Source organism: Halichondria panicea, chromosome 8, assembly GCF_963675165.1.
Source record: "Halichondria panicea chromosome 8, odHalPani1.1, whole genome shotgun sequence".
Classification (NCBI taxonomy): Eukaryota; Metazoa; Porifera; class Demospongiae; order Suberitida; family Halichondriidae; genus Halichondria; species Halichondria panicea.
The window spans coordinates 1,761,257-1,784,838 of record NC_087384.1 but is presented as its reverse complement, the minus strand read 5'-3'; the positions used below and the strand labels follow the sequence as shown (position 1 = coordinate 1,784,838).

At 38.8% G+C, this 23,582-nt stretch overlaps 1 protein-coding gene and 3 long non-coding RNA genes across 5 annotated transcripts in view; 2 read left to right on the top strand and 2 right to left on the bottom strand.

Moving 5' to 3' along the window:
* Window positions 1-1,519, bottom strand: part of LOC135339865 (uncharacterized) — a 45,186-nt gene extending 43,667 nt beyond the window's left edge. The window contains exons 1-2 of one of the 2 annotated variants that reach the window (XR_010396091.1): window positions 588-1,519; window positions 7-114 (exon numbers count right to left, since the gene is read on the bottom strand). This is a non-coding gene — a long non-coding RNA (uncharacterized LOC135339865). The remainder of the gene's footprint in view (window positions 1-6; window positions 115-587) is intronic. The other variant, XR_010396092.1, reaches the window with a different exon arrangement.
* LOC135339652 (serine/threonine-protein phosphatase 6 regulatory ankyrin repeat subunit B-like) overlaps window positions 1-23,582 on the top strand; it is a gene marked incomplete in the record, with an annotated part of 1,209,744 nt that overhangs the window by 530,430 nt on the left and 655,732 nt on the right.
* LOC135339857 (uncharacterized) lies at window positions 1,677-6,494 on the bottom strand. Its single transcript, XR_010396079.1, has 5 exons — window positions 6,392-6,494; window positions 6,213-6,328; window positions 4,598-6,049; window positions 3,218-4,515; window positions 1,677-2,119 (listed from the first exon to the last, which is right to left on the bottom strand). It is a non-coding gene; the product is annotated as an uncharacterized LOC135339857 (long non-coding RNA).
* On the top strand, window positions 15,670-17,042 carry LOC135339882 (uncharacterized). The gene is made up of 3 exons (XR_010396123.1): window positions 15,670-15,794; window positions 16,128-16,183; window positions 16,242-17,042. It is a non-coding gene; the product is annotated as an uncharacterized LOC135339882 (long non-coding RNA).

The window sequence follows — 23,582 nt, the reverse complement described above, 5'->3', positions numbered from 1 at the left end:
ACGTACATTTTCTTCATTATTTTGGAGATTCTTCAATTGTTTCTTGTTTCGACATAAAAGGGTATCGTCAGTTTCAACTCTCAAGGCAGAGTTTGCTGATCAACTGGAGGTGATCTGTGAGAATGATGCAACACACATTAATCTCTAATTGTTATGTTTAATATAGCGTGACTATCCGTTCAGCTCAGAATATTTCTCCAAGAAAGATGACAAAATCTTTCTCCGATTTACAGCTAGCAGGGATACCACCGTTGACCCCTAAAAAATCCAGACTAACAGAAGTTTAGAATACTGTTAGGTATGTATACGGGAAAACCGCTACATCTTTTGCACCAATGTGCAATGCAACATGGACAATAATATTATTGCAAATAGATTTCTCTGCTGCTTGTACTCTTCAAATCTGTAAAAAATAATCAGTTCTGTAGCTAGAAGCTGAAATTTACTAAGGTGATATCATAGATAATAGAGGAAGGTATCACAGTAATATTATTCATCAGTGAAGCAAGCATGATGATGGAAGTAATCAGTATTATTAGCTTCTGATTCTATCTAGGCCATAGTCAGAATATAGAATAAACTTCTACTTGTTGGATTTACAATACGTGAATGTTACTAAGAGCTGTTACAGCTAGAATATTCCTCCATCACTCGTACTTGGAGCTTGAAAGAACTAGATCTAGTATTTGCATCATTGCATTCCTGTACATGTCAAAGCCATGTGGACCTGGTACTAATCGTCACACTAATGTGTCTACACACTAATGTGTCTACTTCCACTTTGGTAAAACCATTCATGACTCGCTATACAATTTGGACTCAAAGCTAATCTTAACAAGAGACTCTCACAAAGACCTGGGAGTGACCATCCAGAATAGTCTCTCCTGGGACCAACATATCAACAACCTATGTTCGAAGGCCTACAGTACAGCTGTTTGTACCTTATTAAAAGAAACACTCAATGCATGCTCTCATGATCTCCACACAAAAAGAACACTTTATACTAGTCTACGCTTGTTAGATCTAATTTAACATTTTGTTCGCAACTGTGGAGACCACAGACACACAAGGCCATCACAAAAGTGGAACAAATCCAGAGAAGATCTTCAAAGTTTATTCTGAACCTTACATGTAGATCTGATATTCTCGACTACAAAAGTCGCCTCATTAAACTGGACCTTTTACCACTAATGAACTGGCTAGAGTTGCAAGATGTCATATTCGCCGTCAGGTGTCTCCAAAAACCAGTAGACAACTTCAACATTACTGAGTTCATATCATTCTCTACCAGCAACACAAGACTATCGTCTAATCACAAGCTAGTTCATAAAGGTCATCATCGCTCAAACACAACAAGACACTTTAACTTCAAAAGATTGGTCAGACTCTGGAACACCCTCCCTTTTATAGATCTCTCTCACTCGATGTCAACTATCAAGAATCAACTCTACAAACATTTCTGGGACAGTTTTCTAGAACGCTTTGATCAATCAAGAATTTGCACTTATCACCTAGTCTGTCCCTGTTGGTCTGTATAACTGTATAATTATGTATACATTTTATGTAGATTTAGTCAGGTGTTCCTTCTAGGAACTTCCTGTCAGTATGTTTAATTTCTGACGCACAACAATCTATTCACCTTGTGTAAATGTAAAGTCATACTGTTAAGCATCGATTATTATTATTATTATTATTATTATAAAACGCTTTGAAGAGGCAACAACAAGACTCACTTGATAGCCATTATGTATAATGATGGAAGTACAAATTACAAATTCAAACATATCTCCTTAGCAAATACGTAAACACTATACACACAAGTGGAATACTGAATGCACAGTGGATGAGATGAATAGGATACAAACAAGAAAGTTAACAAAATGTTTTACACTTCGACATCTCATATCTGAGTTGTGATCATTTGAATCGTTTCGTCATAATAAACATTTCTGTTTTCTTCACTGAGCTCCTTAAATTTCCTCTCAGCCTCGAGACTTCTTTTCTTAGAATCCAGAACTCGATAATTCAACAGGTCTTCTGTTGTTTCGAAATCAAATCAGATCTTTTGGTTGGTCAGTTCAACAGCCGAGGCGAAGTGTTGCTGATAACTGGAGGTAATCTGTGAGCAATGATGCACTGTAAACTGATGGGTATTTGAGAGAGAACACACCCACTGTTCAAATAGGGACCCCTCTACATTCACCAATTCACCACCCCAGCCCCTCGGATACTATCGCTAGAAATAGGCCAGAATAATTATGGATCAAAAAGACTCACAGAAAACACCTCACTATTCGACAAGGTCACTATTTAACTAGGACACCTACATACGTATAGGTCTAGAGATCTGATGATTATAGGTCTTGACAAATTATGCTTCTTTTGCCTATCATTCTTTTCAAAAAAAAGTCAGCCTATTATAATTCCAGTTTGGTGACCCATTATTTTAAAGACAATTTATTTGTTTGTATTGACTGTAGCAATACAGAAAGCTAAAGTCCCACAATGGCTACAAAACCAGCAAGATATAGCAGAGTTGCACTCTAAGAGCTATTCTAGGTCAGAGGGCAAAGTCAGTGCATGCCTGCCTATAGTGGCTATATAGTGCTTACAGTACAGGTCTATTGTAAAGATGCCTAGCTACATGAACCAAGTGAAATTAGGTTTATACCAGACTCTGAGGGTCAAATTATGCTAGTTTAGTGCCCTATTATTCTCAATTATGCTAAAAGTCTCCCTTATTATTCCAAATATTACCAAGCCCTACTGATGATCCAATTAAAGGATTTTCTGATACCGTACAGCAGGAAATTTTTGCGCTTTTCGAGGGTAGAGCACCTAATGTGAAAATTAAAACTGGGGTAAACTCCCACGCACCGGTATTTCACATGCAAAGCTCTTGGTGGGTGTTGTTTCCTGGCATTCAAACGCCAAAATTTCTTCTAAGGCTCCGTAACCAAATAGCTTTATGCTTGTATTATTTCTAGCACTACAGTATGATTACTTGAATCTAGATCTCTGTGACAAAATTCCCTCTAAAGGCACCTGTCACAGAACATCTTAAAAGCAACAGACACCAAAGAAAGTTACTGCATGCTAATAAATAATGGTCTCAAAATTAGAGACAGTCTGCACAGAACACTGTTCTCAGACCGCCCGTCTCTTGAATATCATCACTGACCACATACCACCCTAACCTACCCACCAACACACATACCTTGCTTGACTGCCTCAGGGTGTGGGTCACGATTTCCTTCGGTTCCTTCAGTCTTTTTCCTACTTCATTCTCCTCCTACGTGGGAACAAGTATTGATCTTAAAGCCTGCTCCTTAATTGGAGTAACCACATGCAGTACCGGGCGCATATCTCCGTAGGTGTGATATATATTTGTTTATCACAGTGCTTAGTAATACGTGTGCTTCTGAGTCCTGACCTGTCAATAAGGAAAACACCACATCTTTAGGTCACCAATTTGGACAATTGTAGTCTATCACACCTGAAAATGTCTGTGTTTTCTGGAGCTACAAAAAAAACCTTATAAAGTAGATTCATACATTCGGTTCATAATACCGTACAGCGGGAATTGTTCGCTATTTGGCTCCAAAGCCCTCAGCATAAATTTTCGTGGGTTCTAATATTCGCATTTCAATGCCAGGAACAGTGGCATAGGCGCATAGCCAGGATTTTGGGAAGGGCAGGGCTTGAGCAGGACCAGAGCAGGCGCGAATAGCTTGGAATTTTACCTGGTCATCACTTTTCATCAGCAGTAAGCATGCGCAGTACATGGCCCTGCCCACATTTCCATTGAATGACATCATTCTAGTAGCTACGCATGCAGTAGAGTGCAGAATAGATTGACAGATCAAGGTAATTCAAGCTGAGTTGGAGTTGATGAAGCACAAGGGGGGGGGGCTCTAGCCCCGTCAGCCCCCCTCTGCCTACGCCACTGAGGAAACCACACCCACAAGAATGTGAAATACCGGTGCGTAAGAGTTTATCTTTTAATTTTCTCGTTTTCTGTCTGCCTCCGAAAAACGCGAAATGTTGCACCTCATGAAAATTTCCCGCTGCACGGTAAGTCTACAACAATCTCTTTAGAGCTTGGAATTAAAGAACCGTCAAAGAACCTATCATGCTTCAGGCAATGGCAACCACATCGACCCGGTACTAATCGCTAGAATCTATACGAAAAGTTTTGAACAGGCATGCAACTGAATGCCAGCTGACTTATATAGGTAAACTTACACACAAGTTGAATACTGAATGGACCATATGGATGAATAAGAAAGTGAACAATAATGTTCATTTTACGCATATCTCCATTTGACAGTTAAATAGGTATTTGAACTAAAATTTTAAAAACTTTTGATGGAATCGTGATCGTTCACAATATAAATAGAACCTACACACTTTATTTCTTTTCTGAGACGTTTGTTTTCTTCACTCAGCTCCTCAACGTTCCTCTCAGTTTCGAGGCATCTTTTGCATGGTTGGTCATGATCAATTGGAGGTGATCTGTAAGCAACACCCACTAACATAATATCTGTAAGAGGGTGACTATTCACACTTATTTATATTTATATAGATCTAGTCTCACATAGTTGTACTGCTAGGACATTTCTCCAAACAAGCTGCTAAAATCTTTCTCAGGTGTACAGCAGTCATTACGTCCTTTGTTTGTGCTGTAGCCAATACTAGATACCCAGGATTCATTTGGGAAGGGACTTTCTCTCGGAAGAAGCCACGTGGACTTGGTACTAATCGTAAGAGAAAAAAGCTTTGAACAAGCAACAACAATTTGACGACCATGGCCCAGTAGAAGATTATAAACACATAAATTGAATACTGCACTAGCTGATGCAGATTGTACAATCCTTCACATAAACAAACAATTGCTATACGTATACAAGTAGGTATGCATGGGAGATCGAGATTACATGACACAACACATGCACTATGAGTATCGATGGAGTGGTGATCATTTTACAATAGAACCTATACACTTAATTTCTTTTCTGAGACGTTTGTTTTCTTCACGAGCTCCTCTACTTCCCTCTCAGCCTCGAACCATATTTTCCTAGAATCCAGAAGGTGCTGCTTAGACTATTTAACAGGTGTTCAGGGTCATTTGGCACGCCAACATTTTCTTCAATATCTATAATTATCTTCATTTGTTTCGACATCAACCATAACCGGGGTCTTCTGGTTGGTCAGTTTCAACTGTCGAGGCAGAATGTTGCTAATCAATTGGAAGTGATCTGGGACCAATGCAACACCCATTACTGAATAAAACTTAGAAAATATGCCAAAATCTTTCTCGGTGTACAATAGTGATGCCATTTGCGGTAGCCTTTGCCTCTGAAGAAAAATGACAAAAATGACAAGCATTATAATTTATTCTGGAATCAGCCGAAAAACGAATATTTTTAACATAATTATCATTAGCCTAGCAACAAATAAATTAGGAACTTATCTACATTAAACTGCATGTGCCGTATATGCATGTATATAACCTGTCACAGAATTAGCATATCTTTTGGCCACCATGCAATTAATATGGACAATTATCACACGTGTAGAAGTTTCTACCCTTCCAACCTAGCTACCAGAAGTAGCTTTTTATACCTTCAGGTTTTGCTATACATGAAATTATGCTACACAGAGCAATTTCCAGAATATTCTTCAACATCAGAGCTTGGAGTAACTATCTTTGAGCCTGGCATCATTCTGCATTAACGAGTGGGCCTTCTGCATGGTGCATGCATTGGTCAGAGTTTTGCTGATGAACTGGACGTGATCTGTGAACACATGCATGAACCATAGATAGAAAAGGGAGGGATTGGAAACGAACGACAGTTTCAATGATATCCGTTGAAACACTCCTTGTCTTGTTACGTAATCACCTTCTGGCGGGATTGTAACAAAGATTTTCTCTGACTCAGTTCTTGCAGACGTTGTTAGAGAGTGAGTTATTACACTTTCCAGATTGTTTACAATCGACTCTGATGAATGGACCAACGGTAGATTACGTCATGAGGAGGCTGAGAGCCTGCAGGGTGGGTGGATATGATATTCTGATAGACCATGCAGGGAACAGGTTTTCGAGTTTCCAACAAAGCCACCATGCATGCAGCATTTGAAATGAGCTGATACCCATGCATGCACCTATAAAAGAATGAATGCAAGCTAAGCTGCATGAACTATTTTCTTACCTGTCAGTGTCGTCCAGGCCGTTGGTCCACCCAGTTTCCAAAAACAGAAAAGGTTATGGGCCAACGTCCAGGTTTTTTAGTATAACTGCATGATGCCAACGGAGAGCCACTAAGCTCTGACACCAAATATGCAGGAACACATTAAAAGAATGCTCAAGCTGCGTGAACTATTTTCTTACTTGTCGTCCAGGCCGTTGGTCCACCTAATTTCCAAAAACAGGAAACCTCATAGACCAACAAGCAGGATTTCCAGTTTATAATGATGCCAACGAAGACACTAAGCTTTGAAATGAGGTCATAATCACACCAACCTGGGGAACACATTAAAAAGAATACATTCGAAGTGTGCGAACTATTTTTTTACTTGTTGTCCAGGCCGTTGGTCCATCCAGTTTCCAGAAACAGGAAACCTCATAGACCAACAAGCAGGATTTCCAGTTTATAATGATGCCAATGGAGACACCAAGCTTTGAAATGAGCTCATAATCACACCAACCTGGGGAACACAGAATGCATTCAAAGTGCGTGAACTACCGGAGTATTTGTTTACTTGTCGTCCAGGCCGTTGGTCCACCTAGTTTCCAGAAACAGCCTCCTGTATGGACCAACGAGCAGGTTTTCCTGATGCCAACGAAGACACCAAGCTTTTAAATGAGCTCGGATACGGCTATAAAAAAGAATGTATACAAAGTAAGTAAACTATTTTCTTGCTTGTTGTCCAGCCCGTTGGTCCACCCACTGAAATAGGAAGTTTAATGGATTTTCAGGTTTACTTGATACCAACGGAGCCATACCGAGAATGTTTAAACGCTTGTACTTTGTGTAGGGAGTGAAAGGACACCAAGGAGACCTGGACCAGCTGTTCCATACCTTTCTTAAATTGTTGCTTCAGATAGACTATAATTATAGTAGAGGAATGAATCGACAGACATGTTTCGAGAGACTACTCCTTTACTTCTTCTACTATCTATGCTTCAATCAACAGTAGATCTAGACATGCTGCAGGGATACTTGAGCGTCTATATAGCTCTGTACTGTACTACTGCATGCTGTACTACTGTGTGCATACTGCGCATGAAGCCAGAAATCGGAAAAGGCGGAAGTGAAAGGTAAATGAGTGGGCGTAGCAGGGCAATGCATTCCAAGGTTAACCCTTGATTTTGCACTGAGATATGCTCTTGCCTGATCACTCTACTAGTCTATGTAAGTAAGTAGAAAGCTGGCCAGCCTAGTTTTAAAAAGACTCTCCATTGTCTGCAGTATAGACTTGATATAATAGCTAGCTACTTGCACATGTCTGCAGTAGACTCTAGCTATAGCTACATGCACAATGAATTAATTAGGTCTGTACACTGAGCTAGACAAGTTTAGTATGATTATATCATTTTTAATTCAGCCAGTCACCTAACTCCTACTTATACTTCCCAATTTATTGTCCAGAGGTTATTTGGCTCTATACTGAAACACGCCGAGCCACTTTTCTGACTTTATGAGAGCCATGCATGATTATAGAACGGGAACTGGAATAATTATGTTCAATCCTGGTCTATAATACAAGCAATTAAGTATATCAGCCAATAAGTTATGTTGATGTACTCAAGTTACGACTGGAACTTGCTGAGAAACTTTTTTGATTTTCCGAGAGCAGTGGTTCGTTAAGGAACCCTGAAAAATAATATATTCAGTGCTGGTCTAGACATGCAGGCAGATATCAGCCAGTATGTTGATATTATTATACTCAAGTTTACAATTCTGAGGTTATTTTAATCGACTGGAACTTGCTGAGCAACTTTTCTGACTTTCCGAGAGCAGTGGTTCGTTAACGGGAACCCTGAAAATAACATATTCAGTGCTGGTCTAGACATACATGTAAATATCAGCCAGTATGTTGATATATACTCAAGTTTACAATTCTGAGGTTACTTTAATCGACTGGAACTTGCTAAGCAACTTTTCTGACTTTCCGAGAGCAGTGGTTCGTTAACGGGAATCCAGAAAAATAACATATTCAGTGTTGGTCTAGACATGCATGCAGATATCAGCCAGTATGTTGATATATACTCAAGTTTACAATTCTGAGGTTACTTTAATCGACTGGAACTTGCTGAGAAACTTTTCTGACTTTCCGAGAGCTGTGGTTCGTTAACGGGAACCCTGAAAAATAACATATTCAGTACATGCTGGTCTATACATGCATGCAGATATTATCAGCCAGTATGTTGATATAATTATACTCAAGTTTATAATTCTGAGGTTACTTTAATCGACTGGAACTTGCTGAGGAACTTTTTTGACTTTCCGAGAGCTGTGGTTCGTTAACGGAAACCCAGAACATATATTTAGTGCTGGTCTTACAAGCAGGTAGCAGCCATATTGAATACGTTGATACACTCTTCTGAGGTTACTTTAATCGACTGGGAACTTGCTGAAAAATTTTTCTGACTTTCCGAGAGCTGTGATTCGTAAACGGAAACCCTGAAAATATATTCAATGCTGGTCTTACACAAGCAGGTATATCAGCCAATAATTATGTTGATATACCTAAGTTTACACTTATGAGGCTCCTTTAATTGACTGCATGGAACTTCCTGAGCAACTTTTCAGACTTTCCATGAGTTCAACGGTAATTCATATAAAAAGTATTTCTCGGACAAGTAATGCAGGCAGTTAGTCCATTCATACCTTCAGGTATTGTCAACTAGAACGACTTATGACGTTCCGTGGGCAGTAATTCGTGACTCTCAAATATTGATTACAATTTCACTATGCAAGATTATTATTCAAGGCTCAGTGCCAAGATATAAGCCTTTTGAGTAAGTTCGTGACAGATCGAAGGTCCAATCATAATTATATAGAGAAACTATATTGAGTTCTGACTAGAGATTGAATCAAAGTGTACAGACTATATACGTAGACTCTATACTATATAATTTTATTTGGCTGGGCTAGCTGATGTCTTGCATGGTGTGTACCTGGTTTGTTGCATGACTATCTATATAATTATATATAGTCTGTTGTCAGCAGTAATTACTATAGGTTTTGCTTAATAGATGTATAGTATACTGTGTATTGTCTTGATCTTTACATTAATTTGATAGGTGCAGACTAGATTCTATACCAGGATCCAACACAGTATACACTAACAATCCTCATTATAGTTAAGTCCCGGCAGTGTATATACGTATAGTCTACACCAGTCCTATATACAATAAATTTATAGGTATATAGATGAGCAGTGACGATGAAGTAGGCAGTGATGATGCTGCGATTGAAAGACAGTTATGAGAGAGAGTGAAGAAAACTCACTGGATAAAAAATATACAGGCGTATATATATATATAGTTACAACATAAACTATATTGCAAGTAGATAATAATCGCTATAGTTAAGCTTGTAGATTGTACACCATCGTCTCTAGATGTATATGTCCTATATAGCTGTAATGCAAGGCCTATATATATATAGGCGATAGGAAAATGGGAGTGAGGCTGAAGCCCCCCATGCATGCAGGGCTATTTACAAGTGATTTTGATGCATCCAAAGCACTTCCTGACACAGTAATTTCTGTTGTTTACATTTTATAGAAGGCAAGCATAATTATATCCCTACCAAAGATCGGAGCGCCCCAATAAAAAAGACTTACTACTGTCAATATACACATACCGTGACAATTAATCGTAAAATTAATTTTTTACACCATAAATACACCAACACCAAGCCACAGGTGTTTTAACCATTGACGAAAAGTCTGTCGTCTGATTCGCTCAACCAGAAAAAAGTACAATCATACTTTTCCAGGAAAACAAAGCGACAACCCATAATTAAAGTTCATTTTGCTGCAAATTCTATAATTTATTACGATAGATCGAAGGGAGACAAGGAAAGAAAGAGATTCCATGAAGTGTTCTGGCATTAGCGAAGATGAGGTGCAAAATCATTACTTCTCGACTCAATAATAATTATAATGAGCATATATAATTATGCATGGACTATCCCGTAGACATACAAAGCAAGATAATAATACAACGTACATACCAGACAGCTAGGCTTTAATATGGGGCTGTTAAATGTTGTGTCGTTGAAACTTATTCAACTGATAGCCTCCTTCACAAAAAAAATTATACAGGGCAATATTCTAGATTTATTTTAACAGATACACCGGAGAGGGTATAGTGGATCAACCAATCCTTATTATAATTATATATAATATGCAAGAACTATATACTCCGACCACTTCTTAGTTTTATTCTCTCTCACAGCCAACTATATATAATTATAAGCCGCCTATTCGATCCACAAATAACTTCTTTTTTTTTACAATTCAAGCTATAACTTCAGCAATATGATTTTAATAATGGAATTCTACCCAATCATTTCCCCAAGCCTCCCAAAATGTGAAAACTGCCTGGTTATAATTATATAGAACTAAAAACAGACATAACATCATCTATTATACAGACATGTATACCAACGGCCACAACAGCGTCCTTAACTGGTTCACCAAGGAATAAGACATAGCATTAAAAACTTGGATTCACTCTCTGAAAAGGAAACGCTACTATCAAGCTATGCAAACTAGAAGAACTGCAATTACAAAACCAATCCCTGATCCTAAAATTGATTATGACACAAACCTATAGCACAAACTCTATAGCAGCCAACCCCAAAAATCTGTTCTCTAAATCCACTATACCTATGCATGCCCTTGTAACAGATGTATCGTGAACTGCATGCATATAAGAACTTACCAGAACTATATAGCTATAGCGTTAACAATCTGTCTATATATGTTATGTGTTTATCCAATACAATTATATACATGTGTTTTACACTCAGCGGCATCATATTAGTGATGTCTGTCTGTCTGTCACAACTTTCCAAGCCATCCCCTTATATCATCACCTCTAAATTGAATAATCAGAGAAGACGAGGGAATCCGTACACGAACAAATTCTTTGTTCCAAAGTCGATTATATACCTATAGTACAATTAATTATTATTGATTGGTTGATCCACTATACCCTCTCCGGTGTATCTGTTAAAATAAATCTAGAATATTGCCCTGTATATGTGAAGGGAGGCTATCAGTTGGATAAGTTTCAACAACACAACATTTAACACCCCATATTAAAGCCTGTCTGGTATGTACGTTGTATTATTATTTTGCTTTGTATGTCTACGGGATAGTCCATGCATTATAATTATTATTGAGTCGAGAAGTATTGATTTTGCACCTCATCTTCGCTAATGCCAGAACACTTCATGGAATCTCTTTCTTTCGTCGTCTCCCTTAATTTGATCTATCGTAATAATTATAGAATTTGCAGCAAAATGAATTTCAATTCTTGGTCGTCGCTTTGTTTTCCTGGAAAAGTATGATTGTACTTTTTTTCTGGTTGGACGAATCAGACGACAGACTCTTCGTCAATGGTTGAAACACCTGTGGCTTGGTGTATTTATGGTGTAAAAAATTATAACATATTAATTTTACGTACTGACAGATTAATTGTCACGGTATGTGTATATTGACAATAGTAAGTCTTTTTTATTGGGGCGCTCTGATCGTTGGTAGGTAGGGACATAATTATGCTTACCTTCTATAAAATGTAAACAACATAATGTATGGAAATTACTGTGTCAGGAAGTGCTTTGGATGCATCAAAATCACTTGTAAATAGCCCTGCATGCATGGGGGGCTTCAGCCTCACTCCCATTTTCCTATCGCCTATATATATATAGGCCTTGCATTACAGCTATAGGACATATACATCTAGAGACGATGGTGTACAATCTACAAGCTTAACTATAGCGATTATCATCTACTTGCAATATAGTTTATGTTGTAACTATATATACGCCTGTATTTATCCAGTGAGTTTTCCTCACTCTCTCTCATAACTGTCTTTCAATCGCAGCATCATCACTGCCTACTTCATCGTCACTGCTCATCTATATACCTATAAATCTATTGTATATAGGACTGGTGCATATAGACTACGTATAATTATATATACACTGCCAGGACTGTTTGTGCATGTATACTGTGTTGGATCCTGGTATAGAATCTAGTCTGCACCTATCAAATTAATGTAAAGATCAAGACAATACACAGTATATATACTACATCTATTAAGCAAAACCTATAGTAATTACTGCTGACAACAGACTATATATAGATAGTCATGCAACAAACCAGGTACACACCATGCAAGACATCAGCTAGCCCAGCCAAATAAAATTATATAGTATAGAGTCTACATATTATAGTCTGTACACTTTGATTCAATCTCTAGTCAGAACTCAATATAGTTTCTCTATAATTATGATTTTGACCTTCGATTTGTCATGAACTTACTCAAAAGGCTTATATCTTATTGGCACTGAGCCTTGAATAATAATCTTGCATAGTGAAATTGTAATCAATATTTGAGAGTCATGAATTACTGCCCATGGAACGTCATAAGTCGTTCTAGTTGACAATACCTGAAAGTATGGAATGACTAACTGCCTGCATTGCTTGTCCGAGAAATGCTTTTTATATGAATTACCGTTGAACTCATGGAAAGTCTGAAAAGTTGCTCAGGAAGTTCCATGCAGTCAATTAAAGTGTACAGACTATAATACGTAGACTCTATAAAGTATAACCTCATGCAGAAGAGTGTATCAACGTATTGGCTGCTATATACCTGCATGTATAAGACCATGCAGCATTAAATATATTTTCTGGGTTTCCGTTAACGAACCACACCTCTCGGAAAGTCAGAAAGTTTCTCAAGTTCCATGCAGTCGATTAAATTAACCTCAGAATTGTAAACTTGAGTATATATCAACATATAATTATATACTGGCTGATATCTGCATGACCAGCACTGAATATATGTTATTTTTCAGGGTTCCCGTTCACAGCTCTCGGAAAGTCAGAAAAGTTTCTCAGCAAGTTCCAGTCGATTAAAGTAACCTCAGAAGAGTGTATCAATGTATTCAATTTGGCTGCTACCTGCTTGTAAGACCAGCACTAAATATGTTTTCTGGGTTTCCGTTAACGAACCACAGCTCTCAGAAAGTCAAAAAGTTTCTCAGCAAGTTCCGGTCGATTAATTAAAGTAACCTCAGAAGAGTATATATCAACATACTGGCTGATACCTGCATACATGTCTACATTATATTATTTTTCAGGGTTCCCGTTAACGAACCACAGCTCTCGGAAAGTTAGAAAAGTTCCTCAGCAAGTTCCAGTCGATTAAAGTAACCTCAGAATTGTAAACTTGAGTATATATATCAACATACTGGCTGATATATCTGCATGCATATATCTAGACTAGCACTGAATATATAATTTTTCAGGGTTACCGTTAACGAACCACTGCTCTCGGAAAGTCGTTCCAGTCGATTAAAGTAACCTCAGAATTGTATATTAAGCCTTATATCAACTAATTATACTGGCTGATATTTGCATGCATGTCTAGATCAGCACTGATTTTCAGGGTTCCCGTTAACAAACCACAGCTCTCGGAAAGTCAGAAAAATTTCTCAGCAAGTTTCAGTCGATTAAGTAACCTCAGAAGAGTATATATCAACATACTGGCTGATATCTGCATGCATGTCTAGACCAACACTGAATAATTATATTATTTTTCAGGGTTTCCGTTAACGAACCACTCTTCTCGGAAAGTCAGAAAAGTTGCTCAGCAAGTTCCAGTCGATTAAAGTAACCTCAGAATTGAGTATATATCAACATACTGGCTGATATCTGCATGCATGTCTAGGCCAGCACTGAATATATTATTTTTCAGGGTTCCCGTTAACGAACCACTGCTCTCGGAAAGTCAGAAAAGTTTCTCAGCAAGTTCCAGTCGATTAAAGTAACCTCAAAAGAGTATAATTATTATATCAACATATACTGGCTGATATCTGCATGCATGTCTAGACCAGCACTGAATATGTTATTTTTCTGGGTTCCCGTTAACGAACCACTGCTCTCGGAAAGTCAGAAAAGTTGCTCAGCAAGTTCCAGTCGATTAAAGTAACCTCAGAATTGAGTATATATCAACATACTGGCTGATATCTACATGCATGTCTAGACCAGCACTGAATATGTTATTTTTCTGGATTCCCGTTAACGAACCACTGCTCTTGGAAAGTCAGAAAAGTTGCTTAGCAAGTTCCAGTCGATTAAAGTAACCTCAGAATTGTAAACTTGAGTATATATCAATATACTGGCTGATATCTGCATGCATGTCTAGACCAGCACTGAATATATTATTTTTCAGGGTTCCCGTTAACGAACCACAGCTCTCGGAAAGTCAGAAAAGTTGCTCAGCAAGTTCCAGTCGATTAAAGTAACCTCAGAATTGAGTATATATCAACATACTGGCTGATATCTGCATGCATGTCTATAGACCAGCACTGAATATGTTATTTTTCAGGGTTCCCGTTAACGAACCACTGCTCTTGGAAGTCAGAAAAGTTGCTCAGCAAGTTCCAGTCGATTCAAGTAATCTCAAAAGAGTATATATCAACATATACTGGCTGATATCTGCATGCATGTCTAGACCAGCACTGAATACTGATATTATTTTTCAGGGTTCCCGTTAACGAACCACTGTTCTCGGAAAGTCAGAAAAGTTGCTCAGCAAGTTCCAGTCGATTGAAGTAACCTCAGAAGTGTAAACTTGAGTATTATATCAACATACTGGCTGATATCTGAATGCATGTCTATAGACCAGCACTGAATATGTTATTTTTCTGGGTTCCCGTTAATGAACCACTGCTCTCGGAAAGTCAGAAAAGTTGCTCAGCAAGTTCCAGTCGATTGAGTATATCAACATAACTTATTGGCTGATATACTTAATTGCTTGTATATAGACCAGGATTGAACAAAATTATTCCAGTTCCCGTCATGGCTCTCAAAAAGTCAGAAAAGTGGCTCGGCGTGTTTCAGTATAGAGCCAAATAACCTCTGGACAATAAATTGGGGAGTATAAGTAGGAGTTAGGTGACTGGCTGAATTAAAAATGATAATGTTAAATTCATACTAAATCTAGCTCAGGCTCAGTGTACAGACATAATTAATTCAGTCATTGTGCATGTAGCTATAGTTAGAGTCTACTGCAGACATGTGCAAGTAGCTAGCTATTATATCAAGTCTATACTGCAGACAAAACTTAAAACTAGGTTGGCCAGCTTTCTACTTACTTACACATAGACTAGTAGAGTGATCAGGCAAGAGCATATCTCTGTGTAGCCTCGATTCAAGGCCGATTAAAATACGTTTTAATCGGCCTGGAATCGAGGCTAATCTCTGTGCAAAATCAAGGGTTAACCTTGGAATGCAGTGCCCTGCTACGCCCACTCATTTACCTTTCACTTCCGCCTTTTCTGATTTCTGGCTTTCTGGTCCTACATGCGCATGGGGCTTGTGTGAGCCCCACCCACCCTGCAGGCTCTCAGCCTCCTCATGACGTAATCTACCGTTGGTCCATTCATCAGAGTCCATTGCCACAATCTGGAAAGTGTAATACCTCTCTAACTTAGACTTCTGGGTTAGGCCAGATGTCCGTGGCTTAACTGTATTCATACCTGGTAAGTTAGAAACTCACTTCAGTAGAGTTGAAGCAGAATAATAGGCCAGTTTTGTAGGGTAAGGTGATAGTCAAAATTATGTCATATGTAAAGCTGATTTGCAGTTTGTACTTGTGTCAAACTGTATACTTGGGTCCTAGTGCTTTGCGTAAGTATTACTTTTTGAATGATACAAGTGAAACTTTCATACTATATCAATAAATGAAGTATTTCAGGAGTGTTTTTTGTCTCCTTTTTTCATCTCTAAAAAGGGCTAGTTGAATATATTCTGCTAATAATTATACTGTTAGAGGAGTATTTGAAGTTTTGCATTGTCTTTGTTTGCACTTACAGAAATGCCGTGAAAATTTTGAATCGTCATTCACAAAAGAATGAATTTAGGATTACTGGTATAAGCATGCTATACTGATTATTGCCCACACTATACTTTTATAATAATACCTGCAGTGAGGTCTGTTGTGGAGATGGTTAGATATCTGTTCACAATACCTGGAGTCATCAGCAGCAGGTTGTGCCAGGACCCCGTTAAATTGGCCAACAAAGACAGAGGGGTAAATCCAACGAGAACCCGAATGTTAGTGAATTTGCTAAGAACACACAGGCTCTTCGGGTGATCAACAGCACATGTGCAACAGTTAGAGGCAACTGCTGAAAGACAATAGAAGACGACCATTGCAGCTAGGTGATGAGAATAACCCATTCCCAAAAGAAGGCACAAGCATAATAATTATTGTATAGAGAAATCAATTGTTCACATGTTCAATCACATTCACATGTTCAATTCTTAACTGTGATAAATAATTGTTCAATTCTATAAATTTAACTGTGCATGATAATTAAATGATGCTGCAGAGTGTCAGGACTTCAATTCTGAGTAGAATTTCACAGTAAAAGCCCGAACCATCACACTATGTTCAGAATCCTCCAACGAAACTATCAACGCAGAAGCTGTGTTGAGGGCAACTGCTTCCTCTGGTGATGAAGCTTTGAATCTATGTACTCTCTGTCAAAACAGTCTTAAAAGCTTCCTTAAACCTACCTGCATTTACATGAAAAGGAAAGAAAGTAAGTGGAAAGTAATTAATTATTATTTATTATTAACAAACAGTTCAACATCACTTACTCTGAAATGGAGCCGGAGCACTACTTTCCATTGTACAGTGCAAATGTAGACCTGAGCTAGAAAGCCATTCTTGAGAACTAGAAAGCCATATACTCGAAATCAGCTGGCTGGAACACAATTTTTATTTTGAGGAAGTATAAGTATAGTGATCACTTCACTCTTCGATCTATGCTTCCGGCAGACAAGGAGTGTTCGGCACACGTGATTCGTTTCCAATCCCCTTCCTCTTCTATCTATATGCATGAACATCCATTCATGCATGTGTTAGAGCATGCATGACTATCCACACTTACATTGTATATACTGCTCCGGACAAGAAAGCTTTCTCTTGTTAAAATTTCGTGGAGGTCAGCTTGCCCACGAAAATAATGAATATTTTTACCCCACAAAAATTACCCGCTATAATTATAATACAGTAGCAGGAGCACAGTAGTAAGAAGCAACAAGAGACATTAATTGATCATGCAAACACGAGTGCATGTGTGCGCTGCAGTTTTGTGAGACAATGCAGTGTGTGGTACCGACAGTGCTGTGGTATTAGTGACAGTATATATATATACTGCTCTGAATGGCACCGTGAGGGAAATCCAATAAGAAGCTTTTTCAACTTGGTTCGTTGCACATAATTATGGGATATCGAACAGTTTTTATAATTCATTTTAAACACGCAATGTACAAAACACACGTACACAATAATAACCACACATTAGGGATAAAGCTAATCTAAGGGTTCTGTTCTGACATATCTACAGTCGATATGGAGTGCTGTATTACGTGCACCTTCTCACAGCTCCTGTGCATGGAGGCAATAAAGAATGAGTTAGTGGGTGGGTGGCTAATCACAGTTCAGTAACCTTATATCAATGACTGCATGGTGGGTGTAGGACGTACAGTTTTCAGTTTGACAATGAAACACCAGTATAGGGGGGACACACATAGAGTGCGCACACACATGCACCTATAATTATACTGAGCATAACTTCCCAGCATGCGTAAGACGAAGGTTTAGTGACACTACGATAAGGGGTACACACAAACACTCACTTTCAAGTACTGACAGACTAGGTCAGCAATCTCCCCTTTTCTCAGTTTTACTAACATCTCCAGAAGGGCCCTGAATGTCGCTTGTGAGCGCTGTTTTCCTCTCCAGATTTTCAAACACTCGATCATAGCTAGGCGGTTACTCTTTTTCAACTGGACATCACTTTGTTCTCCAGGGTTTAATTTCATAGCATCGACATAGAGCTCCACATTGTCAAAACAGGGAGCTAAATATGATACGTCTTCTTGCTGGACTTGCCTGTTGACTTGGGCAGAAGTGAGCGGACATTTGTCCATCAGCTGTTGAAGAGCTGTACTCACTGGTTGAGCAGATGATCCGACAGCTGGAATGACAGGTCAGATAATACAGTATATATACTGCTATGTGCATAAACACTAACAACAAAACCACCAATGCACACATATAGTCATGACAACAAAGACTTTAGGGGATGACAAATAATGAGCGAGGGAGGTGTGGGACTGCTTACTGGCAAGTCCGTATAGGAAAGTGAACCTCACATATATACACCTTCCTTCGGCACACAAACAATAAACTGAGAATTTTTTAATGAAGGGTATCACACAAAACATGCATGATGGTTGGTTCTGACCTGGAAGAGTTCGTTGGGGGTCCAGAATAAGAGTGATGAATTTGAAGGGATCCTTTGCACCCACTAGGTTGACTTGGTGGAACAGCTTGGGAGGAGACATCTCATCGTTGCTTGTCAGCTCAGCATTTAAGTGGCAGTGCGGAATTGACTGTCCAGGTTTGAACTGATCAACATGCTTCTTCATTACCTATGGAGATATTGTACTATCGTACTATCAGTACATGTATACACATTTAAATACCGTAGGATGAAACATCGGCGTTATTTTCCACCCTCCACTGACTTCAGCACCATCCTTAGGAATATCCAGTGTTATTCTGTCCTCCTCAAACTCAACAAAATGATTCACTCCGAGAATTGCTTCTTTAGAGGAGTACTCTTCACTTACACGCTGTGCAGCATATATATATATATAGGCAACTGTTGCATGTGAAAATGTTGTCACTTACTGTTCTATGAATCTCATCATTCCAGCTAACAACGAAATGTATTTCCCTGCTATGCAGCTCTGAGCCAAGGTAGAAGAGGCTGGCAGTGTACTCTCTCTCCACATCCTCTCCTGTCACCGCCAGTCCACTGAACTGAGACAGTTCCAGTGAACCGTACGATGTCTGATCAGCGAACGAGCCACGTCTTTCGAGCTGCTTGAATGTGTAGGGCTGACTCTCTTGGGAGCAAAGTGCTTTTACAAATGAGAGCTTGGTGGAGCCGGTCATCTTCGCACAGTGCTGTATTTCGACTGTCAGCAGCTTCTGGAATGGATCCGGGGGATGAGGACGCAACCAGAATACACCGCTGACCAACTGGAGATTGTCGGGAAACTGGTAACGTCCAGCTACACTGGCCATGATGTCTAGTCGACATTGGTCAACACCAGCTGGCAGAGAGTCCTGAGGTATGTGAAGTTTGAACCCATGGCCATCCCAGACGAAGGTTTGGGATGAGTTGGTGACAATCACGTGAGTGTGGGCTACAGCTTCAACACCAGGGAAATCTGAGCGGAGGAAAGGAAAAATAGAGTGCACATGCAAAAAGCAGTCATTCTGAAAGGCAATACACATACCTCAGGTTACTATTATAGACGGGTAGTAATTTTAGCGTTTTTCAGATGTTTTTAGGGTACTAATTTATTGGAGAGAAGTTGAGATATAAAAGACTTTTCTAGCTAGCAGCTTCCCTTCTGGCCACAGTATTATCATAATACCATCTTCTTTAATGATATTCATAATCAATTAATGATAATCCGAAACTTCATGTAATTGAAATGTCATATATCCGGCTCTTTGCATTAGCGAGGTTCTACTATAGCGCACAATTTTCGAGGGGCTTACTGTTTTCGTGGGTTAGCACTCGTACACGAACATTAGAATTATCTGCTATAACGTGCAAAGATTAAAAGCGTAGCCTGAGAATGCTTCCGGTAAGCAGTCAACTCACAGAATTTATTCAACGTGCTTTAGAGGCCATTCCACAAAATATAAGTGCCTCGAAAATGTTGTGCTATACAGTAAAGGTATATACACTCACCGAAACTGTGTTTGGATTCTTGCGGTTGACTTATGTTTCCAGTTGGTAGATGAGGAGACAATATAACATCTTGATAACCTAAGTTGGGTTCATATCATAATTATGTGACACGTACAGTTCCTTACTCCCTAGAGGTAGCAGTCCTTCACGCTCGGCCAGGATATGATCACTCTTGTTTTTGAGGTACTCCTTTTCTGTGTTGATATTATAGCAGTACCCTAACTGAACATACATCGTTACCTTTTCTAACTAGTAAATGTTCTTGCAGTCAAGCACGCGTGGAGCACCACACATTAAAGTACATAATACATGCAAACAGTCATGTACATAAGGCCACTCCAAGTGATACTCTGGTTTCTGGTCCACCGCCCGCATCAGATTTTATTCTTGGATTTCTATCTCATTATTGGATTTCTATCTCATTATTTCTACTACGCATGCGCAGAATGGTCCATGTGGTACAAAATAGTGTGATAATGATATTCATTTGCAAAATAATGAGATTCATAAGGTGAAATTGATAATGACATAATGAGAAAAGCCGCCCGCCCGCATGCAATTAGAAAAACTTCAGGACCAGAAACCAGAGTGTCACTTGGAGTGGCCTAACTTACTTTCTTTGCTTCTCCGAGAAAACAATTGTTTAGTTTTTTTACGAGTGATGCCCATAAACTTCTGTAGAGTATTAATCACGTTTACTGTTCGAGATGTGTGCTCTGACTGTTGAATAGCGGGTGATTGTAGCTTGTTCAACAACCCTGCACAGAGTAAAAACAGTACTGTACATCATAGTATACTGATCATGTATGCAGGAAATAGGATAAAGTCATGTGACATAATAAAGAAACCATGCAGAAGAGTGATGCACAATAAACACAGTGCATGCATGTAGAGTATGTATATATGATTGTATTCATGCACGCATGTAGCATACACTACGGCACTGCCTGCTCTATACCACTAACTGTATATATGTACCTTGAGGCTGCTGGTCTACTGGAGGGTCGGTGCTCTGACTGGGAGCAGCAGATGGTGCCCCAAGAGACTGAAGATATTCAATGGTTTCAGTGTGACCCTCCTGTATTGCCAAGTCAAGTGGAGTCCTGCCTCTAGCATCAGTTACAACTGCACATAAGGTCAGTGATACTATAACCAACATATAAATAATTATACTCCACTGTTGCTGTTGCTACGGCCTAAAAAATGTGTATCTTATTTGTAAAGGATAATGCAAACCAGTCATGTGACTAATACGCTATTACTAACAGGGTCATCACACTCACTGGTGTCACAGTGGGCTCTCTCCACCATGTACTGTATCACATCTTTGTGTCCACCGAAGCAAGCAGTGTGGAAGGGAGTCAGGCCATTATTCATTTTTATAACTGGAATAAGACAAAAATTGATTCCACAGAGTAAAAACAGTTCATATGGACGCAAATAATGCTATGAGGCTGTCTCTCGCATATTTCACAATCCTTCTACTTAACTGTACTGTCTGATATATTAATTATGAGGCCAGTACGAGCACATGATTAATTATAGCGGTTGTTGCATGCAACTAGGAAACGACACTTGGCCCTACACTACGGTTACATGCAATGTTGTCACAGCTATATAGTTGCTATAATTATGTCTATGGGGGGGGGGGGGGTTAAAGTAGTGTAAACGGCATTATCAGAATGAAAGCACAGCAGGTACTGACGCCTCGGTGGAGGTATATAACATAAAACTACATGCAGGCTATTAGCAATAGCAAGGGCGTATGAAAAGAAGAGGGCGTGCAACAACAATCTATCGTATTATAAATGGAGGGAGTTTATGTCTAAGAATAGTGAAGAATTTATTGCACGTGCACGCACTTTATACTCTTTACTCTGTTCACTAGTGGGCAGTTGGCTAAATCTTAATCACAGCTAAATATAGCATATCCTGCTAACTCATCAATAATACGACGCATACACAGTATACATTGTGAGTTGTATGCCCTCTTCTCTTCGTATGCCCTTGACGATAACAAACATTATATCGTGATGAACATTTTTGCATTGCTGCATGCAGACCGAGGCATAATATAATTATATTTATACCGTAAAAATTGTAGCGGGTAATTCGTGGGTAAAATATTCGTTATTTTCGTGGGCAAGCTGACCTCAACGAAAACCTATAGGCATAGTTTACCAGAACACATGCAATGCAGTGCACGTATAATGAAGAAAACAAGACATTTTTTATTCACGAAAATCACTGCTGTTCAAATTTTTACCCCACGAAAATTACCTGCTATATACGGTGCTGTATTTAGCACTCTTATCATGCATGTAGTTACTTTGTTGGGTTACAAGGTTTGCTTATACACCTACAGAGTGACATGGCTGAAATAGTACATCAGAACCTCTATCAGAGACTGGAGCAAGACTCCCCAGCTAGGAAGGAAAAACTGAGCAAATCTCCAAAGAGAAAGATGTTCACTTCGAATAAAGATGACGCTGAAAAGATATTCAAACATGAATTCATAAAACATTCATGGCTCTTTTGAAACTTTGCTTTTGTTCATTTTGTTTGTGTTTATTTATAATTATGTTCTTCACGGCATGAAGTGTGGTTACAAGGATTGGTGCATACATGTCACTTTCATCAACGTTTTTTTCAGACAGCATAATTTTTTTTCAATGACAATGACAAACATAAATAATAATAGCGCCATGACACGTATATCGTCATAAGTATATATAGTTATAAGATTTAGTATAATTATAGCTATAATTATTATGACATTGTTCTGACCACACGTGTGTAGAATAATTATAGTGTAAACGTGCATAATTTATGATCATGTCAATGTGGTCCCACTGGGCACAAAAAATGTAGTGGTTGATTTACATTATGTATATACGGTTTGACTGCAAAAAGTACATACTGGTACATAGCTCACCTCGAGCCCCCCGTGCATGAGTGCATGTATTTGACTCTGTTTCATACTCATCCTTCCTATTCCTGCTAACACAAGTGCAAAGCCATGCTGTATAATCTTCAAATAATATTAGGCCCCTCAAGAATAATTTGCCAAACCATTGAGCTACGTCTCAAATAATCAATTTTCAAGCAAACAATACACATACATGTTGATTGTACATGCAATGCAACCTATGAGGGGGTGTGTTCAATCAACTACATACCGTATAGTGCGAAATTTTCGAAGCACACACTTACATTTCGTGGAATGGCCTCTGAAATAAGTTCGTTGCACAATGTTTGGGGAATGACTGCCACGCCTTTATAAATTTGTATTTTATAGCAAATGATGTGTTCGTGGACTTAATTTCGTGTAGGATTGCTAACCCACGAAATCAGCGAAAATTAAGACCCTGAAAATTTCGCGCTATACAATATACAGTAATGTACGATTGTGGTACATTTGGTATACATGCATGGTGCTAACAAACACATACAGCTGTCTGTCATGCACTCATTGGGGGAAAA